This window comes from Gossypium raimondii, chromosome 12 (assembly GCF_025698545.1).
Source record: "Gossypium raimondii isolate GPD5lz chromosome 12, ASM2569854v1, whole genome shotgun sequence".
NCBI classification, from domain to species: domain Eukaryota; kingdom Viridiplantae; phylum Streptophyta; class Magnoliopsida; order Malvales; family Malvaceae; genus Gossypium; species Gossypium raimondii.
This window is the reverse complement of record NC_068576.1, coordinates 46,763,028-46,771,578: the sequence shown is the minus strand read 5'-3', so window position 1 is coordinate 46,771,578 and position 8,551 is coordinate 46,763,028. Positions and strand designations below refer to the sequence as shown.

General features: G+C 30.7%; 1 long non-coding RNA gene across 1 annotated transcript; it reads left to right on the top strand.

The window, feature by feature from the left end:
• The first annotated feature begins 6,858 nt into the window (after positions 1–6,858).
• On the top strand, positions 6,859–8,317 carry LOC128035375 (uncharacterized). Its single transcript, XR_008191790.1, has 3 exons — positions 6,859–6,952; positions 7,640–7,888; positions 8,139–8,317. It is a non-coding gene; the product is annotated as an uncharacterized LOC128035375 (long non-coding RNA).
• The last annotated feature ends 234 nt before the right edge of the window (positions 8,318–8,551 follow it).

Sequence of the window (8,551 nt, the reverse complement as noted above, 5' to 3'; positions counted from 1 at the left end):
TGACACGAATTCTTTCAATGCCATCTTTGCCAAAACCCGCCACGGGCCTATCTTGAACTATGCAGGAATTAATCGAGTCGAATCTATGCTTAGAAGTCGGAAGACTTCTAGCCTTCGACTTGTGCAATCGCCAAATCAAAACTAACCCGGTCCGATTTTCACGAATACAGTGCCCTAACTTTTCAAAACCTGCATCCAAAAGAGAACCTCTCTTCAATGAAACGGTCATACCTTTTTCCCTCCTATGACCAAGTTGCATTCGCTTCAAATGAGTTGACTTTGACTCCGTAACGGACGAGGGACGTCCGATTTCACCGGTCACTGTAGAACCTTCCAGAATATAAAGACTGCCGGTTCTTTTACCTTTTAACAAAATGAAAGCTCCACGAGATACTTTAATGTCGCTCGACTCGATGTTGATTCTGCATCCTTTCAACTCTAAAATACTCAAGGAGATGAGATTCTTTCAGAAATCGTGCACGCACGACATCCGAGAGTGTCCTAATCGTCCCATCGTGTATCCTAATTTTAACAGTACCCATACCGATTATTTCACTAGATGAATTGTTTCCCATGTGAACAACTCCACCTTCAACTGAACTGTATGTGGAGAACCATTCTCTATTGGGACACATGTGGAAAGAACATCCTGAATCTAGGATCCACTCAGACGTAAGCTTGGAATTATCGCTCGTTGACACTAACAAGAAATCATCATCGCCTTCATCGACCAAATTAGCACCAGCTACATCTTCCTCGTTACTCTCAGCAGCTCTTTTATTTCGCAGTTTATAACAATATACTTTGACGTGACCTAACTTTTTACAATAGCGACACCTTTTGTCTCGTTTCTTTGATGCTACCAAAACGGAAGCTTGCCTATCTACTTTGCTATTCAAACCAAACTCATTGTCGAGTTTGTCTCTACTCAACAAATAACCCTTCACATCTTCGAACGAGAGTTTATCTCTGCCATAAATCAGGGTCTCCCTGAAAGACTTGTATGAAGAGGGTAAAGAGCACAATAATAGCATAGCTTGATCTTCATCTTCAATATGAACCTCAACGTTCTTTAAAACATTTAAAAGAGTAATGAATTGACTGATGTGATCTTTAAGAAGCTCACCTTCGTTCAAGCGAAACGTAAATAGACGTTGTTTCAACACTAAACGGTTAGCCAGAGACTTAGTCGCATAAAGAGTTTCTAACCTTTTCCACAAGGCGAATGAGGTCTTCTCCATCAATACCTCCTGCAATACTGTATTCGCGAGGCACAACTGGATTGCAGACAAGGCCTTTTCATCAAGCTCTTCCCATTCTGTTTGATTTAGATTCTTAGGCTTTTTCCCTGTAACAACCTTTTTCAAGCCATTTTGAACTAGAATCGCCATCATCCGAACTTGCCACAGATTGAAATTTGTCTCACCATCGAACTTCTCAATTTCAAACCTTGTTGCTGCCATCTCTGAACGGGCTGATCTATGAAAGTTAAACTAGCTCTGATACCACTTGTTAGGATCGTCCCGATTAAGAAATGAACAAGTAAAAATAGTAGAAGAAATTGAGAAGATGAACACACAAATTTAACGTGGAAAAACCCCTCAAAAGAGGATAAAAAACCACGGGCAAAGATAATTTTACTATAATGGCAAAAGAATGAAGAGTACAAAAGATGGAGATAAAAACTAAACCCCGAAAACCCGAAAAACAAAGAACCCTCAAAACATAAACACAAAATTCTCTGAATGTGTTATGAGTTCTAATCTAATGGGTGTCACTTATTTTTAAGATTGTAAAAGAGCCTATTTATAGGCTAAATTAGTAAGTCAAATAAACTATACTAATAAATGCTAAATATATTATACTAATAAATACTAAATCTTCTAGAAAGAAAATATATTTTGTTTAACTTGACTTGCAAGCAATCTCTTAGAATTTGGGTCACACAATTCTAACATTATCTAAAATTTATAAAATTAATTTAAACAAAAAAAACTTGATTTGAATCTTAAAGGGTTAAATATAAAATTGATACCGAACTTGTCCACTTCTTCTAGACTAGTAATCTGTTTGATCAAAATTAATTTTCCAAAAAATCACTTAGATTTTTCAAATTATTTTTTCAATAAAATTCTTTAATCAAATTCTCTAGTTGAAGACTTTTTACGACCGCCCAATATAATTTCACATTGAATAAATTGACTCAATTAAATTATTTCCAAAACAGTAGAATTTACTTTTGATTCAAACGCAGTTTGATCAAGCTTTTGTTGAGCTAGTGGAGGGACCAATCGGACATATACAATTAGGCTCTAGTAATTGCAATTATGTCCAGAAGCATCATTCCGATAATTCACAATTACTTAATCATGGAGTTAGTCCACAATAGGTACCACGATGAAAAACTCCTTATTTTATACTCTTTACAAAAGCAATTCATCTAACTGATTTGTCCAATAATCTCGTCATGTGTGTGTTACCCTCATATTATATCATTGATTCCTTTGAGTTAAATTTGTTCACTTAATACAATCATATTTTATCTTATTGTCACTATTGTGTCTTCTTAATGATAAATATGATCACTTTCAATAAATGACTGTGATAAATTGCTTGTTCGAAAAGAAGTAACCCATGACCACGTTCCATATTTATTATTCCACACAATGCCAATGAGAGGATATCGTTAACTCTTTAATTGAGTTATGAATTCCACTGTTTCTAGTAAAACCATTCCATACACAAGTCATGTGCCCAACATACCGGCTATCGGCTCGATTATCTTTAGAGTATAAGCCTCCACTTATATCAAAGCACATAAGTTACATACGCATGGTCAGTGACTAACTCAGGATTTAGGTAAATCATACCATGAATGTCACAAGTGAATTAATTCACAAACGGATTTAGAATTAATTCATCTTCGGTCTAGTCCAATGTATTATTCTTCCAATGAATAAATCTATGTCTCTACCCGTGGGGTCAATTGTTCCGATAGGCAAGACTAGTCATCTCCTCAATTAAAATTGTAGACCAAATAATAATCCTTCTTAGTATTTGAATCAAATGCTTACTTTGATTCTTTTATGGGAGTACGAACTCGTTTAAATTATCTACTGAAGTAAGTTATTTTTCTCACAATATAAACATTTTTACAGTGCCACTTATCATCAATTTGAACTAAGACAATAAATGAACTAATATTTGCTTGTCACAATTTCGATATGTATGCAAAATATGAGAAACATAAATATAAAAGACATAACAGTGAAATGTGAAATTTATTTATTTATCGTTTAAATACATAGAAAATAATTATATATTTACTACAATATGTACACATTTCTAAATCTAATATAGACATAGCATCAATGTCAAACCTACCTCCAACCTTAAGAAAGCAAAAAATATGCATTTTCATAACATTAATCTAATGGACGACATCACCACTCTTCAATTTTATCCTTTCATCAAATTTGGATGATACACCATGAACGAAAAACTAGAAATGAATTGTTTTCTTATCCATTCCAATGAACCTTCCATATCTTTCAGCTCTCTTCTTAAGCGTTTGAACATTCCAAGAATATATTAGAACACCTTGACAAGAAAACCATGTTAACCTGATGTTAACATTAATATTCTCCGACCAATTTTCAATCTTCTTAAAAACCTAATAGAAGGCAGCATGAGCGTTTTGTTCTGATTCATTGTAAAGGAGAAACATTCTGCTTGAAATCCTCCAAATTGTGACTTCATTTATAGCAACTTTATCCAGCTTCTTTGACAAATAAACAACAGAAAAAAAATCCACTGACCTTCCAACCTAGCATCTTTCCAACCATTCTAGATTCTCTGAATCATTCTCCCCTACGACCACTACATTTGAATCTCCTTCATACTCTTTCACATTAATATCATCACCTTCACAAGTGTTCAAAGCTTTCCTTTCGCCTTCTCCCTCAAGATCAAATCTTCTCCCTAAGCTAGAGTTTTCAATGGCATAATTACATGTTTTCCCCCAAAAAAAATTTCTTGGATTATATCTAGCAGGATTCACCATCAATTTTTTATCAATGGATTGAATATAGTTTAAACTTTCAATTGCTCTTTTCGCTTGTCTAATATAAAGGTATAAAAAGTAAAAAGAAAAAAGAAATTATAATAATAGTTATTAATCATTTATTATTTAGTTTTTAGTACTTTCCTTGACTGAGTTAGTGTTGAGTTAACTCGTAACACCAACTTAGTCTAGCTAGATTAATGATAATATAGATATAAATGTATGAAAATTCAAAACACCCTATAATAATATTTATGAATCATTTAAAATTTGGTTTTTTACTATTTTCCCTAATTGAATTAGTGTCGAGTTGATTCATGACACCAATTCGGTCACAAATTTAAATAATAATATAGATATAAAATTGATATTTATACGTAGAAGATCATGTGTGATAGACAAAATTTATGTATAAAATTCAAATAAAATAATAATGGGGCTATGGTTGGAATGGTAAAGTTAAAGAGTTAAGATGCTTGTTGCTTTAGATTCAAATCCCATCATTTTTATGGTTTTATTAAGTTTAAATTAATTTTATAATTTTATATAATAATATTGATTAATCGATTAAAATTTAAGTTTTAGAACTTTTTCTAATCAAAATTAGATCGATCACATATTTAAATTATAGTGTTACGTGTAAAACTCATATAAAATAACAATAAAATTTTATTTTAATAAACTTTAAAATTTAACTTTTAGATAAAAGATGAGTACTTGATTGAAAGGAATTGGTAGATATCGAGGGTATGAAAATATGAGCCGGTATTATCGGATGCCATCCTACCTACCAGCTTTGCGTTAGAAATAAATGTATTATTTATTGATGAAAGGATAAGCATAAGCAGAGCATCAAATCTTGAGCCACTTGGAATCAGACAAAAAGTTAGACAGCTTACAGCTTTGACTTTAACTTCAACTATGTCGGTAAAGTTAAATTAATCTAACATTAAATTTGGCGGCCAAGGAAGGAGGGTTTAAGGGTTTTTATTTTAAAATAATTTTAAATTATTAATGCTGTATTTTAGACAAATTAATTTCTTGTACAACCTATGATTAAATAAAAAAATATTTAATATGCAACACCTTGTCCTCCTATTTTGTCCTTACTCCGATTGGATATTGATTTTTTTTACATTATGTAAGAAAAATGTAAACCATATAGTAAAAAAACCTGGGGCAAATGCTTGACACATGGTAGGTTAAACTTTTAAGCGTTTAGTTGATTTATTTTCAAGTGGATTTTAAACATATGTATCTAATTTATTTGTATAATCCCCAGAATTTTAAGTTTATATATTTTAATTTAAAATGAACTCTTAACTCTTAAATCCATTTTAGGATATTTACTACATCCACGCAAAAAGAGTTGAACTTAAATTTTTTATGAGAAAAGTTGAATAGTAAGAGGCCCATTTTATCCAATGCCTACCTGCACAAAAATATAAATGTTAAAAATTTCCTCAATATATTTGTTGGGATTCAGACTCAATCAACAACTATTCTATTTTTAAATTCACACATTCCTACTTGAACAATCATGATTTTGAATTCATACAAAATTTAAAAACAAAAACAAACTTGAGAAAATATTTTCAATTTATTATCCTTTTTCCTCTTAAGATTTGAATATGTTTCACATCATTTTTAATAAAACTCAACCTAAATTTCTTCATTATTAAGCAGCTAACAAAAAATCCGGCGGATTAAAACTAGTAAGTATAATTGGCTAGAAAAAACCGTCTCCATCCGCAAACCATTATCAATCCCTCCCAAAGTATTTAGATCGATTATTTTAAGCTCGAATCTGGTTCAATTTAAAATATAGATATATTGTTTCGTTCAACTTTAGTCCAAATTTAAGAAATATAAATTTGGACTCAACTCATTTGGCCCACTCATATTTAATTTTTATTATAAAATAATTTTAAAAATATAATATACTAAATACAATAAAAGGCTAAAGTAAAAGTTTTCTAACACATTAAAAATTTAAAAAATATTTATATTAAAAATACTACCATAAGTATAATAAATATTTTATTATATTAAAAACACAAATAAATATAATAAATGCTTTATTGTATTAAATATAATTTTAAAATTTTATATTTTGAGTTGAGTTATTTAATTGGATAAGTTTTTTTTTAGGTTTTGGGTAATTGGTATATTTGTTATTGGGTTCGTGATTTAATATAAATATATATAATTATTATTTAACATATATAATTAATATACTTATTTTTATAACATAATATATTCTGGTCGGGTCAGACCAAGCTTAACTAAAAAATATTGTCCAAGGCCCAACTCATATAGAAAACAAGCCTTAAATTTTAACCAAGCCCATTTTTCGAGCGAGCCTTCACACCTGGATGGGTGGCCCAACCCATAAGCAAGCATAGTATGAAAGCATGGCAAACGAGTATTGTATCAGCCCGATTTTCAGTGGAGACGGAATAGTAATTTTGAGACCACAAATTTCTGTCGTATCGACTCATAAATATTATTATTAGAATATTTATAGAGTCATTATAGTCGCATTGAAAATTGGTTAAGAAATATTAATGTTTAGTTAATTAATTAAAGAAAAGGACTAAATTGAAAATGTGCAAAACTAGCTAATTATAGAAATTAGGTGATGAAATGGTGTAATTATTAATTGAGGAAGGACTTAAGTGATAATTAAGCCCTAAATAATACAGTGGTATGGAAAATTGATGGATAAGGACACAATAATGAAATTATAATGGCAAACTTGTAATTTAGTTAAAATTAAAACAAAATTAAGTAAGAAGAAATAGCTTTTCCTCTTCATTTTCTTCTTTTGTCACTGCCGAAACACCATAGAAATAGCTTGGAGAATTGGTTGAGCATAGGAGCTTCCATGTGAGTTCAATTCTTACTCGCTTCTTGTAATTTTTATGTTTTTGAGATCGTTGCAACTAGGTCCAGCTAACTCGTACCTTCGTTTCTGATTCTGTTAAAATTTTTGAAAGTTTCAATTGATAAATATTAGATTTTTTTATGAATAGCATGGATTTGGAGTTTTTATTGTGTTGTGTGATGATTTTGTAAAGTGATTTTTGTTAAATATTGATTTTAGGATTAAATTGTGAAAATGTCAAAATATTAGGGTTTGACAGTGAATTTTAGATTTATTAGGGGATGTATGAGGGCCTAGAATATTTGGATAGATTATTTATTTTAGAAAATTAGTTAATTTGATAGATTAACTAACTAAGGGATTAAATTGAAAAATTGTAAAAGTTTAGGTAATTGCATAAATTCAAAAATAAAAGGGTATTAATTGTAAAATGGATTGGAAATGAAATATGTGCTAATAAATGAGTAATTTTATATTTTAGATCAAGATCCCGTAGATACTTATGGAAAATAAAAAATAGCATAATAGTCCCTGAGCTTTTGGAATTACTACAATTCAGTTTAGGTAAGTTCGTACGGTTAAAATTTAACATTTGTATGATTTGTATTATGCATATATGCTATTTTTGGAAATGAATTATTGTTTGAATTATAATATTGAATTGGATATTTTGTTTGAATTGAACGTAGGATTTGAGTACATTTCTGATTTTGTGTATGACGGGGGTTTGGAGTGGAGATGGTATTGGAGGGAGATATCAACATTTTACCCAAGTAAACCGGGGTTCAACATTTGTTGCGAACTCTCGTGTTTTAATTTCTATTTGGCGTGATTGGGTGGATCAGCTCTTACGAGCTTCTATTCAGCTTTCGAGCTTATGTTGGCGTGTTCGGGAAGACCAGCTCTTATGAGCTTCTGTTGACAATGCAATCGTACCCGTAAGTCATTCTTCGATTGGAAAAATCTCGATAAGGTGATTTATTTAATGAATTTGAAAGACATGTTATTTATTTTTGTATTGATTTGAATACGGATGTATTTATCAATTAAAGTTGTGAATGACAGTGAGTTGTCTTGGATGATTTTTATTATTTGATTTATTATAATTAGTTCGGTAAGATTTTTGTTTATCTCGTCGAACTTACTAAGCTTCATTAAGCTTACTTGTATTGTGTAATGTCATTGTAGATTTTCAGAAGGTTGGACGATTGGATTGACACTCAAGTCACACCATTCAGTTTATCTCGGTAGTTTTTGAAACGTTAAATTCAGATTATATGGCATGTATAAGCTCTTGTGCTATTTTGGTTAATGTTTGGCTTATGTAAATGTTATGAATGAAATTTTGTGCAAATAACTAATTTGCAAAGGGTATGAGAATGAGGTATAGTTGTTATGCTAGAATGTGTGGCTTATATATATTTGATTTATTGTGGTTGTGGTAACTTTGTTAGGTATTTTGATTTGGTATTGCATGAATGAGTTGATGAATTGAATTAATCTGTATTTTGAGATTAAATTTTATATAATTGTGGTACCAATGAGGGTACATTGGTTAGGCACATATTAGGTTGGTTTTGACCTGTTTTTGACCCGATTAA